Genomic DNA, 16,844 nt, shown 5'->3' on the forward strand with positions numbered 1-16,844 from the left:
GGTACTTTCCCAAGGTTAATATTTTTAAATAAGCTGAACTTAAGCTGACATATCTGACCACTCCAGTACCACCAAATTGCTTTGGCTAGAGCTGGCAGCATAATTTTCTCTTACTAATATACATTGTGAGTTTTAGCACATTTTACATCAAATATTTATTTGTGAATATATGTTTCTATTATTTAGCTAGTTGTACTTATGGGTTATTGAATAACCTGACCTTCCTACTATGGAAAGAAGTGTGGGTCAAGAGCTAAATATGATTTGTCTCTCCAGAATAGAGAGAGTTGCACTAAGTTGCACTTTTGGTTGCACTAAGTATTGTTACAGCATTAATTAGCACCTCCAAAGAAGAATAAAGGAATTAAATGCTAATTCATTATAGGTTTGTTCCAAATCAGACTATAACGGATTAGTATGTGTAATGCTCCCCCACCCTCAATGTAGGAATAAATAGCAGTTCTATTTGTTAATGATCTAAAGTTGAAAAACTAGATAATTCTGATAATTACTATGTCTCTATTTCTAGAAAAATAACACTTCATAGATCTTAAACTGAGCAGTTATGTACTGTATGTATGGACTTACTTTTTGAAAAAAATATACATTAAAATAAATGGAGTGTCCCTGAAAGCTGGTGCACCAATAGCTTTGTAAATGCAAGTTTTCTTTTGCTCCCCAGAATCAGTGCAGCACAGGAAACAGTAGTGCAACTTTCTCCACGCAGTCCCTCCCACGTTCTTCAGCATTGACCTGGACACACCAAGTGACTTTCAGTTCTTAGGTCACTTCTGAAAATGTGACTTAGACTTACAAGTCACTTAGGCCCAGATCCTTAAAGTTATTTAGGTAAATACATAACTTTCATTGAAATCAGGAGGCACCTACATACCTTCAAGGGTCTAGGCCTGGAGAACTTTTGAATTGTTTTCCTATGTGGTCAGCTTATGCTTTATACCAACCCATACTTGGTCACTGCTGATGACAAAAATGATGATGTCTTTTGTGATATGGGCACTTGTCCATGAGGGATAGAGAGAACAACTCAAATCAGCATATTGTGAGTCATCAAATAGCGAGCAGCAGGTGATCTCTTTTGGATTCAAGCAAGTGACCTTGAGATAAAAGTTTTCTAATTCCTCAGGTTTCCCTCACCCACCTGCATTAATTAGGAAAGTTTACTCTGCTTGTCCCAAAGGCAAAGCTCATGTGAGTAGAATAGCAGTAGACAGCTTTCTTTTCTGATTTTTTTCTTGTAAATTTTCTGAGCCAGAATATGGCCTCATAGATAATGTATTGCAAGATGTGTCTCTTGATGCAGACTTTCCACTAACTAGATTCCAAAACCTTCAGTTATTTAACTTACTGACTAGATTCTTCTCCAGCTGTGTCCTGTACAGTATTAGCGGTCACAGTGCACTTGACCATTATAGTTGCTTAATTTTAATTATTTCCCATTTAAACCATGTAAGAGCACCCAGTTGCCATGGCAAGGGACACTGTACATATGCAGGTAATAATAACAAAGATGATAACAATAATAATATGAGTTTTCTCTAACAAATACAATGTAGGTAACAGATAGCTATGAACTTGTAAATTTGATAACAATCATTACAATGGTTTATGCTATAATTGCATTTGAGGCTCAGAGCAGTTCCATTTATTCCTTGAAGGAAAACAGAAATATATCTATCCATTTTCATTTTGATTAGTTTGGCCAAAAGAAACCCAAGGAAAGAAGATATCATAGAAAGAAAGAAAGAAAGAAAGAAAGAAAGAAAGAAAGAAAGAAAGAAAGAAAGAAAGAAAGAAAGAAAGAAAGAAAGAAAGAAAGAAAGAAAATGATCACTTTTTAATTTATTTTAGTGTTCTTCTCTCTTATGGACTGACTCCCAAAACACTTCAGGAAAGATATGCCCCACTAGTCAAATAATGTGCCAAACTGGAAGAATCATACTAAAGTCAATGTAATTGCTCCCATTTATACCAGCAAAGAATTTGGCCCAATATTTGTATAATCAAAAAGCTCAAAAGTACCTGACATTCGGGCGTTAGATTTTTTTCTTCCCAACCAACCAGCCAGAGGCAGTCAAATTTCTATGGAAGTGGACGATCTCACAGAGTCATTACATGAGGAAACACAACCATCCAGTATCTCCCTTCCTCAAAGTTCAGCTTTGTCAGCTGTAGTTACACAATCGAGAAAAGGCAGTTTTATTCTGGGAAGTAGTCCAGATTCCTTTATGAGGAAGTGACTAGTGCTATGTCCAGCAGCTACTACACATTGCATTCTTTGTGCAGTGGGCAAGGATTTTTTTTCCATTTCTTACATTATTTCATAACCCCAAATGAATTAATTGCACATCATCTACACAGCAAATAGCACAGCACAGAACTGAAGGTGCACTTTGAGTAAGTAACTCAAGTTGAGAACAGCAGTTTTTGCCAGAGGTGGTCATGGTGGACTCCTAAGTTACCAATATATTAAAAGGTTTTCCCTGACATCACTCATCCTTTCATCAAGAGTATAGTAGTGAAGTAGAGTGAGTTTGTCTGAATAATAAATCCATCTTTCTCCTAATGATAGAAGATGCAAGCTATTCATATGCTCAATTGCACTTGCAAATGATACACTAATATGCTTTAACCATACTGCTGTGAGGGTCACTAGAGCTATTTAGCTGTATAGCTTTGGCTTCTTTTGTACTCCAATAATTTCCAGGAACCTCTTATTAATAACCTGTTATGTTATTCATGTCAAAATCATGCTGTTCATTCTTAATAATAAAAAGCAAATATTCTATTTAAAAATCATCATCTGATTGATGTCTCCCAACTCAGATCTATCCCAATAGATGTGTCCTGTCCCACTCTAAACAAACTTATCCACAAGGGCACTAAAAATTACTATAGACAGGAAGGCTAAATTCCACTTCTGGATGGAGAAAACTGAGTTCCACCATGCCATTATTCCAGAACAATGACGCTGATTGTGATTTTGCAGATCTGACAATGGCATTAGAGGAAGAGGTTTATAAGAAAAAACGAAATAATACAATGAAACATCAAAAATGTGATCTATTCATGTAGTATTCTGAAGGGTTTTATACCCTTTTGACTGAAAGGTTTTATACTGCCACTCATCACCAAAGTAGCTGGATGACTTCCAGGCTAATAAATTGGCAAAGAAGACTAGTTCCTTAATGGATTTGATTGGCTTTCTAGCTCCTCCCGCTTTCTGGGTTTGTGATGAAGCAGAGAAACTGCCCACCAGCATGGCAGGGGTTAAAGAGAGCCTTTGGGCCTAGCTAACCCCACCCTGTTATACCTGCAACCAATGCCACACCTAGTGGAGGGATAAAATGAGAGTGCTTGGCTCAGCTGGGGGCTGACTGGCAAAGAGGCAAGAGCTAGCTGCCTTCCTACCTGAGAGGGAGGGTCACTAGCTTGCCAGTCACCAGAGAGTAAGTAGTGTTTCCCTGACCAAGGTACAGTGTAGAGGATACTTAGGAGTCTCCAACAAGTGAGGTAACTGGGTGACTGAAACCTAGAGACATTGTGGAGTTCAGCCTCACCAAACTTACAGCTACTCCACCCAAAGGAGACTGGGACCATGACAGGACACTACCCAAGGTTCATGAGGGTGTGCTACTGGAGGCAAGCCACCCCAGTGCCTTAGACTATAGGATCCATGCCCCAAACTGAAGGGACACTGGTAGGAAGTAGCTCTGGGCAGTGGATTTAGACTCCACACTGGGAAGGCCCCATTTTCAGGGGTCAACTCACAAAGGGCCCTGGCCTGGGACCTGTTGGAAAGGGAGGGCCAGGGTCTCCCCACCCCACCACCTAAAATACTGAGGTACCTCAACCAAAGAAACAAGGGTCTGGAGGTCAGGTGTGGCAACCAGGCCCTCCAAGCACCTTGTTACAGGCTTATAGAAAGTTCTGTTTGGGGTAGCATTTGTGGGGAACAGAGATGCTGGAGAAGGACAGGTGAACTTAATATCACTTTGCTTATGAAGGAAAAACTTTGTCAAAGAAGGATGCATTGAAACAATTCCCATAAAAGGACTTCTCCACTCTCCTCTGGAGGTTCATTTCACAGCTAGACCCCTTTGATATAGAAGGCTTCATTTTTGACTCTTGCATGCCAAACCACATTATGTTGTTAGTATTCTACAAAAAGCCAAAAAAAACAAATCCATCATGTCAATGGCAAAGATGCACCCTGACTTCCCATTGAAGGAAAGTGTAGTCTATCTATGGGCAGTTTTGTACCCAGCTATCATGCTCACCTCCCATATCCTCCCTAAAACCAAAATCCAAAATGTTACCAAATCCATATGTTAAAACAGAAATCACCATAACAGGGTTTAATACTATCAAGTATGCTGCGAATTAATTGTATATTTGATCATACTGTATAGGAAACCTAATGGATAGCAATAGGATGTACTTTTATCTGCAATGGTTCACCAGCGCGGAGAGGGAGCATACCATAAGCTAGAAAAGTTAAGATAGAGCTTGTGATGGTACTTGTCAAAATGTCAGTCATAACCTGAAAACTTCCTGCCAGCAGTCCCCAAAGGTCATTGAGTTGCACATCACAAAAGGAGACAGTTCTGAGGACAGGAGGAACCTTTAATTTAGATGGAGGTGGGATCCGAGTGCAGGACTGGGAGCAAAAAGCTCCTGAGTTTCACTGCTGGCTTTGACGCTCACTAACTCATTGGATAGGATATTTAAACTCCCCATCTCAGTTTTCCCAACACAATATGGTAAAAGGAATAGCTACATCAAGGTGTAGTGATGATCATTCAGCTGGTGAGACAGACTAATTGCTGGTGTAAGCAGGTATAGTTCCACTGAAGTTAGTATAATTGTACCTGCTTGCAACAGTGGTGAGTTTGAGCAAATATTTGTAAAATACATTAGAGTAGAATCATAGTAATTATGCGTTCAGATTAATACAGTTAAAAAAAACAAATGTAGTCACAATGGCTATATGAGATATAGGGCTAAAATAAGAGGAAAATAATTTAATCAACAAATGTTGCTTCTCTTTCTTTTTTCAAATTGTTTTCAAATAGACCCTAATTGTCTTGTATTTATTATGTATTCTGCAAGTTTTTTATGATATTCCTTTGTAGATTCTTTTCAAGTAGTGGATTGTGAATATTCTCAAGTCTACGTTTGAGGCATTTACCTTGGACACATTTTTCTCACTGTATTTCTGCTCCTTGATTGGATTAGCATAACTTTTAGGATCCAGTTCAAAGGAACATGATTATCAGTTTAAAATGGGCTTCTTTGGAGAACAGACCTGCCAGTAAACTCATGTATAGAATATTCATGGAAAGCAAATACAAACAATGTGTGAACATGTCTGAAGCAAAAATTATTTAAAAAATTGTACTCTGTAGAGTTTGCCAGAAAGGTTGTGGGGGGAGAATTGAAAATGTTTCCTCCAAAATCTTGCCACATTTTTGTCTAAATTCAAAAATGTCAAGAGACTATGAATCAAAATCTTAGAAAAAAATGGTCAGTTCTAATATTCATAGAATCATAGAAATATAGGGTTGGGAGGGATCTCCAGAGATCATCGTGTCCATCCTGCTGTGCTGAAACAAGACCAAGTATATGTAGACCATCTCTGACAGGTGTTTGTCTAACCTGTGCTTAAAAACCTCCAATGATTAAAAACCTCCAATTCACATTCTCCCTTGGAAGCGTGTTCCAGTTCTTAACTATCCTTATAGCTAGAAAGTGTTTCCTAATATCTAACCTAAATTTCCCAGGGTGCAGATTAAGCCCATTACTTCTTGTCGTACCCTAGTGGACATAGAGAAGAAAAAATCTGATCACTGTCCTCTTTATGACAACATTTTACATCCTGCTATAGGGAAAATATCAGTTATGGACAGATACACCAACAATATTCTGTGTTTGTTGATATGGCATGTTATGTGAGGTTCACTAAAATAACTTGGCCTGACAGTTTTCTTGTATCAGCTCTGAAAATCATAATATTCCCCCAAACCACTGGATTAAAAGCTCACTGAAAACTTTCAGTAGCACCTTGAAGAATATACACTCCTTTAGGGTCTCTGTAATGTCCTCAGAATCTTGGCTGAAAATGGCAAATAGCAATATGCTGATAGCCCTACATAAGGCAAACCAAAAAGCCCTTCTCACAGTTATGTGTAAATTTCACAGAACTCTGAAATTGATCTGAGAAATTACATACTGCTGCTTAGAAAGGTAAGATGAAGTAATGATCACTGAGAGGCTCACACCTTCTTCATTTGAAATACTGTAAATTATTTGAGATGATCTTTGTGGAAATGGTTGTGCATTTTGTATTCCATTCTTCTCTGTGAAAACAGCACATTCTCATATTCCTTTCATTAGTCTCTATGTTTAATATATTCCTGGCAGAGAAATGCTGTAATAAAGTATGTCTCCCTCTGGTGCTAGTAGTCTATGGAGAAGTGAGAAGAGACATCAGCCTGCTCTGTTTTTCCAGATCAGAGAATAAAACCTGGACCACTGGAGGTAAGGCAAAGCATCAGTGACATCATTTACTTTCTCTTTTTTATGAATGCCACCTCAATGTGAAATTAAAGATCCTATGCTCTTTGAAATAAATATGGGAAAAGCCTAAAGCAGGCTAATTTCTGCTTCTAATTTTGCTAAGTGCTTATTAACAATTGTAATTATACAAGGGTATTTGAGTAGAAATCGACCCATGTGTTCTTTTAGCACTGTCCCCATACTGATAAGCAATGCCTGAATCTAGGTTATTTCCTTAACAACACTGGACTGAAGTCATGATGGGGACTAGTTGACAGCACAGCAGGGACACTTATAATCAGATTCATAAAGCCTGGAGGGATGGCTTGGGCGCTCAAGCCCCTCCAATATTTATGTTTGGTATTAAACACTCCAAGTGAAGATAATGATTTTGGCTCCTTGCCCTTTCTCGGCATTTTAACAAAGCCATACACCCATGCTCATAATAAAAATAAAATTAACTCCTCTGCAAGTAGCTGAGAACAGTTGCAATTTGAAAAGTTGCACGTTGCAATGGGTATGTTGACACTTTATTAAATTGTTTAAGAAACATTTTCCAGACTTTCAAATCCATGTTATGCTCAAAGGATAAACATATAAATCAATGCGGTCTTTTTGATCTTACAAAAGCAGCTTCCAAGCCCTGGCAAAAGGCCCTCACTGGTGTAAATACCTGGGTTTAAATTCTCACAGAGTATTTCCCAGAGCCCTGGGGATCAGGTCTTCTGCCCTGCGGGAGGCGCCAGAAACTTGGGGCTTCAGCCCCGTAGGAGGCACCGGGGCTCGGAGCTTCTGCCCCACGGGTTTGAAAATATTTACCAGGGCTCTGCTCTGGGCAGCTCTGGCTGAATTTAAGCCTTGGTTATTACCCTAAACACAGGAGGCAAGTGCCATCATAAGAGCTAGAGAAATCATAGTTCAGGATTTTGGTGCTTCCACCCTACCGATTAATGAACAAAAGTGCTTCAGTTTATCCTGGAGAAGTGGGGATTTCACTGTTAAAGTTATAATTTGATACTCAAAAATGATGAGAAGTGGTTTGGTCATTCCTTTTTTTCCATCTGCTGATGCTAACTAGTGTAGAGACAACCCACCACCTCATAAAAGCTGTTAAATAAATACCTATATAGATCAAACATATCTTAGGCCAACAAATATGAAGTAAGGGCCATGAAGGACTTGTGTAGAAACTGAAGTATTGTCTGTGTAAACAGGCTCTGAATGAGTTCTCCCCTGACAGCTAGCTGGGAGGGGGAGAGACTTCAGGAGTAAACTGTATTCACATGAACACACCTACTCTGCCTAGATATCCAGTAGATAAAGTGGTGTTGCTCAAAGTGATCAACTTTGGCTGGTGTTGGGTACTGAATGCAGGGGTAGTGAAATGTTGTTATCCTTGTTGTTGTATGAGTAAAGGAGAGCAGAACTGTGCTTAACTTGTCCCAAATGAGGGGGTCAACCTCAGCTGAAAGGACCTCATTAAGCCAGGGGCTCGAATGCCAGACCCCTGTGAAAGTAAGAGAGGTGGGGGCAGATATCCCAGACAGGAGGTGTGGGCTCTCCCTAGTTTGGTTTAACCTGTTCCTCCCCACTGTTCAAAGATAGAGCTAAATAGGCTCCATTAGGAGTGTTTTGTTATTTTAAGTGCTCAAAAGAGCTGACAATCACTAAGATGAAAATTACTAAGCTGAAAGCACTAAGAGCTGGGTGGAACCTCAAGAGACTGACCTGCAGAGGACACAGCAGAGAGGCAGGTGGCGGAAGGTGATTGGTGAGTGGAAGAGCAGCTGGCGAGATAGCAAGCGGAACAGAGCAAGGGGCTGGCAAGGTGGCCAGTGGAGAGGAACCGCAGCTGGCAGGGTGGCCAGCAGAGAGAAACTGTGTCTGGTGTGGCAGCCAGCCAGAGCAAGTGCTCAGATGGCAAAGCAAACAAGATTCCTTCTTCCCCGGGTGGGAGGTGAACTCACACAGGTGCACCTCTGAACCCTGAGTCCTCAATGACCAAGCACAACCACTGTGAATGGGGTATGGTGTGGGAACAGAGAGGGGCACAGAAAAGGAAATTTTGGTTGTAGAACTCAAGAACATGAGGCAGAAGGCACTGCCCCACACACTCTGGGTGAGTGTCCGGATCACAGATCATCTGATGAAGTGAGCTGTAGCTCACGAAAGCATGCTCTAATAAATTGGTTAGTCTCTAAGGTGCCACAAGTACTCCTTTTCTTTTTGCGAATACAGACTAACACGGCTGTCACTCTGAAACCAGTTTTATGATTATAAATCCTGCTCATGGCATTTTCCCTAATTAATGTTGGGTGACTTCCCTCCTTTCATTCAAATTTTCTTTTCTATACTCAGACTCTGTGCTTATGAGTTGGAAAGTATTGCCTCTCAGAGGCACTTGGGGGTGGTATATAATTTTCCCAGGTTACTGGGTGGGAGCTTGAGCCGGTTCTGTGTTGTATTTTTGAAAAGGAAACCCTAGATATTGAACCCAGCCCTGGTTGTTGCCAGCCCCACCTGGCAGAAGGGTCACATCTCTATAAAAAAATGCATTAAACATCTAACAGGCTTAACATGATATGGAGCTACCCAGGGACATAGCCTTGTCAAAGTAATGATGTCCTTTGCATCAGAATCTTACTTAATTAGGATTTATCAAGAAAGGAGTTTAGCTTGTTTTTCTAGGCAGAAGTGAAAAGTGACTTTACCCACAAAATGCTCCCAACTCCTTCTGCAGAGCACTAGAATAACTCAAATTGCAGGGCAGACATGACTGTAGAAAAATGGAAGAGACATTGAAATCACTGATGACACAAACTGTCTCAAAGCCTACATTCCCTGGTCAGATCTTGGAAACCACCCCTCAAAATTAGATTACCTGATTCAGGTTTCCCAATTCAGATTTCTGAAGTATAATAAATACAGAGCAAAAATAACTTGTGTGAAAAAAATAATAAATCCTGAAACTAAATGCAAACCCATAGGGCTTGATTTTCTTCTCACATAGTGGAACAGCAACATAATTCTACTGACATAATTTTTACTCCTGATTTATAGCATCTAAAGGAGCTGAAAGATAGCTGGTTCAAAACTGACGAAAGGAAATATTTTATCACACAAAGCCCAATTAGCTTGTAGAAATAATTGCTACAACGTATCATTTTGACAAGAGCATTACAAGGATTCCAAAAAGGATTAGATATTTACCGAGATGGCAAGAATATCTAGTTTTGAAAGTTTTGAATGAGACATGAACCCGCATGCTTCTTCAGACCACAAGCCAACTTGTGATCTTCTTTTGCTTCTTCGAAGGGCTGATGTAAATATAGAGCAACAAGTATAATATTGCATTTAGATGGTTAAGCTAGATAATTGCATCTGCAGTAGCAGAATGTATTGCTGCAATGCCTCCTTCATATTTGTTAATCGGGCATTGAGTTGTAATATATTCCATAGTCTGTTCTGGGTGGCCAGTCACACGCTGGAGAGTCTTTAATTTTCCATTTGTGCAGCAAGTATCTACATCTGCCATGGTTTGTGAGGCCATGTTGTATTTTGGGTGGTAGTGCCTAGGTGTGAGGTTGTAACCAAGGATACACAGAATCATAGAATATCAGGGTTGGAAGGGACCTCAGGAGGTCATCTAGTCCAACCCCCTGCTGAAAGCAGGGCCAACCCCAACTAAATCATACCAGACAGGACTTCGTCAAGCCTGACCTTAAAAACCTCTAAGGAAGGAGATTCCACCACCTCCCTAGGTAACCCAGTGCTTCACCACCCTCCTAGTGAAAAAGTTTTTCCTAATATCCAACCTAAACCTCCCACACTGCAACTTGAGACCATTACAACTTGAGACCATTACTGATATGGTAGCGGCTAGCCTATTGTTCATTGGAGACATGGGTTTTTTTGAGCTTAAGGACGTTGATATAATGTGTCTTCAACACGATTGCAAGATATTTACACTTTGCATGGAAAAGTCCCTCAATATTAAGTTGGAGGATCCTTGTTCCAGAATCTGTCTGGCATGTTACTTGACCCTGAAGAGGGCTGTTATGGGGATTGAGTTGTTGCTCTGAAGACCATAGATCATTAATTGATGTTTGGTCACTGGGTTGATGGCATTAGTCGTGATTTCTAACTTAACAGAGTGGGGAGTGGGAAGGCTGCCGTCTTCCATCCCAACTTCTGCTGCCTGAGGATTAAAAATTAGTGGTAAGGATCCCACAGCTGCCTCCTACAGGGTATATTGCACCTTCCTCTAAGCCACTCTGGGACATAAGGTACTGGACTAGATGGACAACTGATGTAATCAAGTATGTCAATTTCTATGTTCCATGATACTGGTGTTACAGAGTGGAGAATCAGACCTATTATGCGCACCCTTAGAGCCACATAATTGCTTCTTTGCTGGATTCATGTGATATATGTATATACACACACACACGGGGTAAATGGGCGGGTTCGACTCCTACATTTAACTCCCTGTTTTAATCAGAACTAAGGCCCTGATCCTGCTAATACCTGTAGACAGTGGATTAAATCTTCATTCTACTGAAGTCAATGGCAAAACTCCTTTTGACTTCAACTACAATTAATAGTTCAATTCACAAAAACATGACAGTGGGACTAGTCACATATAAATACTACATCTTTTAGTAATATATGGTTGCAAGATCAGGGAAAAAGATGGATAGATAGAATAGTTCAGTAGAAAAGAGGACAAACTGATCTCGGTATTGAGCTACTTACTGTATTGTGCATAAAATGGAAGATCATTTTCTGAGCTGCTGGTAAGCTACTTTTCTGGTGTTTCAGCCAGCTGGGTGCGGGATTAAAAATCATAAACTTAAATATGGGAAAGAAATGATATTTTACAAATCAATTACATATTATTTTAATAGAAAATATCAGTCAAAGTTCTGAATCAATTGCAAGTTGGTGGAAAGCCAAAGTGTGCCTGACTGCCTAGGTCACATTGGTAGAAATGTTTAGGTTGCAGTAAAGTCAAAATGACTGCTGCATATCTGGGCTTTTAGCAGAGTCCATTTTCAAACTTTGCAAAAGGAGTTATTTCAGCATCACCAGCTGAAAAGAAACAAAGGGCTTGTCCACAACGGAAGCAGAGCATAGCCACTTTAATGTTCAAAAACAGTTCTCAAGCTTGTCACAGGGCCTTGTCACAGGACCTAATAGCATCAGCCACACTATCAGAGGCTCGTTCACCTGCACATCTACCAATGCGATATATGCCATCATGTGCCAGCAATGCCCCTCTGCCATGTACATGGGGCAAACTGGACAGTCTCTATGTAAAAGAATAAATGGACACAAATCAGATGACAAGAATTATAACATTCATAAACCAGTCGAAGAACACTTCAATATCTCTGGTCACTCGATTTCTGATCTTAAAGTGACTATCCTTCAATAAAAAAACTTCGAAAACAGACTCCAATGAGAGACTGCTGAATTGGAATTAATTTGCAAATTGGATACAATTAACTTAGGCTTGAATAGTGACTGGGAATGGTTGATTCATTATAAAAAGTAACCTATTTCCCCTTATTTATTCCTTTCCCCCCCACCACTGTTCCTCGGACGTTCTTGTTAAACCCTGGATTTGTGCTGGAAATGGCCCACCTTGATTATCATACACATTGTAAGGAAAGTGATCACTTTAGATAAGCTATTACCAGCAGGAGAGTGGGGTGGGGGGACAGAAAACTTTTTGTAGTGATAAACACCCATTTTTTCATGGTCTGTATGTATAAAAAGATCTTCTACACTTTCCACAGTATGCATCCGATGAAGTGAGTTGTAGCTCACGAAAGCTTATGCTCAAATAAATTGGTTAGTCTCTAAGGTGCCACAAGTACACCTTTTCTTCTTACCAAACTGGTTAGTCACTTTGTGACATGAGCAAGGAGAGACCACCCAACTCCGTTTTATTTATAATACAAGCCAAAATTTGAAACAAGGCTTTCAGAGAAGAAAAGCTGGTACAATATTACGCTTTTGTCTCTTTACTCAAATTAATGATTTAACCAGTGTCAAATGTATCGGACATGTGCAGCAGAATATGCAGAATCATGCAGCTACGTGTTCCATTGATTTCAATGGAATAGTGGATAGGACCAGCCAGCACAGAGTTCCAGTGAAGAGTAATAGTTAATTAGTTAATCATGGACAAACAGCCCAGTCTACATCTTATTTTAACCTTTGTTTCCTTATATTTTTTTTTTAAAAAACAATTATATTAAATCTTTGACTTTACATCTTTCTATGTGTCTTCATATTAGGCACCTTTCTTCCCAAGCATTTAGCGCTAGATTCACAAAGGGACATTGACTTTTTGAGTCTGAGCATCGTAATGCCTAACTTTTAGGCACCTGGAAAATAACAGGAATGACACTGAGGTTCAAAGTACCTCAGATAGGTGCCTGGGCTCCTGTGCAATGAATAGAGACTTTAGACTGCAGTTCACAAAAGTCAGCGTGCTCGGCAGGGAGCCACTCAGTCTAGCCAATTGAAGATGCCAATGGCATGGGTTTGTCCTAAATCTTGGCCCTCTCACAGAGATAGGTGCCTAAGTCTAGGCAGAGTCGATGGGGGAGAGGCAGCAGTCGATTCACCATAGTGAAGACACCGCGGTGAGTAGATCTAAGTACGTCGACTTCACCTACGTTATTCACATAGCTGAAGTTGCGTAACTTAGATAGACCCCGCCCCCCCCAGTGTAGACCACGTTTTAGATGCTTAAGGCATTTCATTAGCTATGGGACATTCTGATGTCATGCTCCCTCAATCTCTCTTGTTGAATATCCCATAGTCCCATGGCTAAGGCACTCTCTTGAGAAGTAGTAGATTCCTGTTCAAATCCTTTCTTCTCACCAGGTGGAAGGAGGACTTGAACTGGGATTCTCCTACTTCCCAGATGAGTGCCCTGAGCACTGGCTACAAATTGTAAGTGGCATCTTTCCCACCACTGTGTTGTGTGGACTTTGGCAGCCTCTGCACATGCTTATCACATGTGAGGTAGGTGGATTAGGGTGCAGCTTCATGGATCACTCTGGGACGTAGATGGGAGACAGGCATCCAGAAGCCTAGAGTGAGGCGGCAGTGTGCATATCCAGAGGAAGAACCATAAGCACCCAGGAAGCTTTTTACTACAAAAATGTAGGCACCAAGCAAGGTTAGGTGCTCGTGGGCATAGGCAGCAGCCGAGTGGGAATTTTGTGAATTGCAGGGGCTGCTAAAAATGGGGCTTATGCACAAAAAAACTTTAGGGGTTAGGTGCCTAAGTACCGTGGTGAATCCTGCCCTTACTCCTCATATCAGTCTCTGGGGTCCCCTTCTGTTACAAGTAGCCAAAGGGGGTGTGTCTGCACTGCAATTAAAAACCTGTGGCTGGAGCATGCCAGCTGTCTCTGGCTAAGGGGCTTTTTAATGGTTGTGTAGATATTCAGGCTCAGGCTGGAGCTCCAGCCCTGGGACCCTGTGAAGTGGGATTGTCCCATAGCTCAGGCACCGGCCTGAGCCCAGATAGCTACACCTCAGTTAAACAGCCCCTTGGCTTGAGACCTGCTAGCCTGAGTCAGCTGGCACGGGCCAGCCACAGGTATCTAATGGCACCTTATCCCTGATCCTGAGTTTTCTGGAAAGGACACATGGCAGCATGAATATATTTGGATTGTGTATGTTTTCTGTCGAGTGAGGAATATTTGCTGCTTTATCTTCATTCTCTCTGCTTTAAAATAGCCCACATGATCACCTGTTTTCTAGCTCATATCGTACTTCAAGGCCCATAACATTATCATGGTGTTGATCAGTGGTTTTAGGCAAGGTTTTCCTCCCTCCCCTCCTTTCAGGCCTGTCTGTAAAGGCCTGTACTCTACGAATTTAGGTGTATTCTTATCACTTGGCTAGTTATAGAGGTATAAAAGAAAGAATCAAAATCACTGTCTGCAAGTGTAAGGGCCTTCTCTTACTGTGACAGTCTGAGGCCCTGTGCTTAGGCTAAGGCCTTTGGCTAAGCTGCAGAGGCAGCCATAAACTGGGAAGCGACCAGTCACCTCCTCACATTCCAAACTAGTTACATTGAAATAAGGTGCTATTGGGCTGTTAGGAATACAATCCTGTCCTGATTATGCCTATCACCTCCAGAGGAAGGGAAATGCCTAGAAAATGTAAAAGAAAACTAAGTTCGATATCATCCTGTCTGGCAAGAACTCACTTATCAATAGCTGGGATGTGAAATCCTCATTCCTGTGTTTGTTCTATCACTGTAGTCCCCATTTCCCCATTGTTTGTCTGTATAATCTCTGTCTGGTTCTGTGATTGTTCCTGTCTGCTGTATAATTAATTTTGCTGGGTGTAAACTAATTAAGGTGTAACATAATCATGTTACAATATGTTAGGATTGGTTAGTTAAATTTCAGGAAAATGATTGGTTAAGGTATAGCTAAGCAGAACTCAAGTTTTACTATATAGTCTACAGTCAATCAGGAAGTGGGTGGATGTGTGGGGGTGGGGAGGGAAATGGGAACAGGGAATGGGGGTGGGGAAATTGGAATCATGTTTTGCTAAAGGAGGAAATGGGAACTGGGAATGGGGGTGGGGAAATTTGAATCATGTTTGGCTAAGGGCAGAAATGGGAACAGGGAATGGGGGTGGGGAAAGAGGAATCATGTTTGGCTAAGGGCAGGAATGGGAACAAGGACACAGATGTAAGGCTCTGTGGTGTCAGAGCTGGGAAGGAGGATACTAAGGAAGGAAACTGGAATCATGCTTACTGGAAGTTCACCCCAATAAACATCGAATTATTTGCACCTTTGGACTTTGGGTATTGTTGCTCTCTGTTCATGCGAGAAGGATCAGGGAAGTAACAAAGTTCATGGTTTTTCACACTGGTCCTCAGGTCCCACCCAAAGATCTCCCACATGCTAAGGAAATACACTGCTTTGAGTCACCTCACCACTCAGTAGGGGAAAGTTGACAGTCATAAAATAAACTGGGATTTACCTGTCATTAATATCTCCTTCCCCCTCCACAACCCCAGTACTTATCCATAATCATCATACATTTTCACCTTAGTTCTTAGTTATATAGTGACAGGAACAGCTTGTGTGTGCTTTCTTTTAACAGTGTTTATTTTTCCACACCAAAAAAGAGCAAAGTGTTATGGAGAACAAATGATTTTGGATCCACCCTAGCAGCAGTCCACCAGCTGTCATTGTAGTGTGAATTCCAATCCACAGTTCTGAATTGTGTTTATTAGTTAATTAAAAAGGGAATTAAACCTTGCCTCCTTCCCAGATTGTGGTGAATAACAGGGTTTGGGTTTTTTTGTGGGGGTGTTTTTGGCAAAGCAATGAGTTTGGCTTTTGAATGAGTAGGACATCACCTTGCCCAACCAATTTGTGTTGTATCATTCAAGTCCTGAAAAAAGTAAAACAATAGCACAAGGCGAATGGGAAGAAATAATTTGCATTATTTAAAAGGGTTAAAGATTCTAAATTAATAAAACAATCATCTACCACAAATTAATACCAGTGCCAAATGAAAATGCAAACAAATAGTGTAGTTGTTAAAGTTCAAGCCCAGATAGTGCTCTGAGTATGGGAGGTTCTTGGAATAATACCACATTTTCTATCCTCTTTGGGCATATGGCAGCAACAGCTGAATGGCTGCAACATGCTGCTTTTGGACTGCTGAGCACAAGTGGTTAGAACAAGAAGCTGGTGGTTCTACGCTGTACGTGGCAAGCTGGCAAAATCCTTCCTATTAAAGTTTGAAGTGAAGATAGATTTTGACGATGGGATCATGTGTGTCATATTGTCTCTTTCTGTTGGTTTTCAGAAGGGTTTTATTAGCTACCAGTGTGGGTAAAAGAGATGGCATTTGGTTCGAGTACTTCCTATGGATCAGCTACAAAACTTATCTCCCTTAGAATTTCATTCTGCATTCTTTATGTTCAATTATGGTTCCTAAGAACATAAGCCATGATGAGGATGAGAGCAAGAGCACAGCGGTGCCCAAAGAAAATATGCATCTGGAATACATCCAAAGGCTGTGGGGAAAGGGAATGTGAGACACCTCTTACACCTCCCTCTGCAGTAACTGCATACCAGGGCATGACCCTCCCTCTGCACTCCCTTCTGGCAGTGCTGGTGTCTCCACACTTGTGCCAGGGAATGAGAGCGCTTTGTGAAACCTTCTTTGTGGTCCACACAATTGAGCTGAGAAACCATAATTTTTGCCAC

Source organism: Lepidochelys kempii, chromosome 1, assembly GCF_965140285.1.
Source record: "Lepidochelys kempii isolate rLepKem1 chromosome 1, rLepKem1.hap1, whole genome shotgun sequence".
NCBI classification, from domain to species: domain Eukaryota; kingdom Metazoa; phylum Chordata; order Testudines; family Cheloniidae; genus Lepidochelys; species Lepidochelys kempii.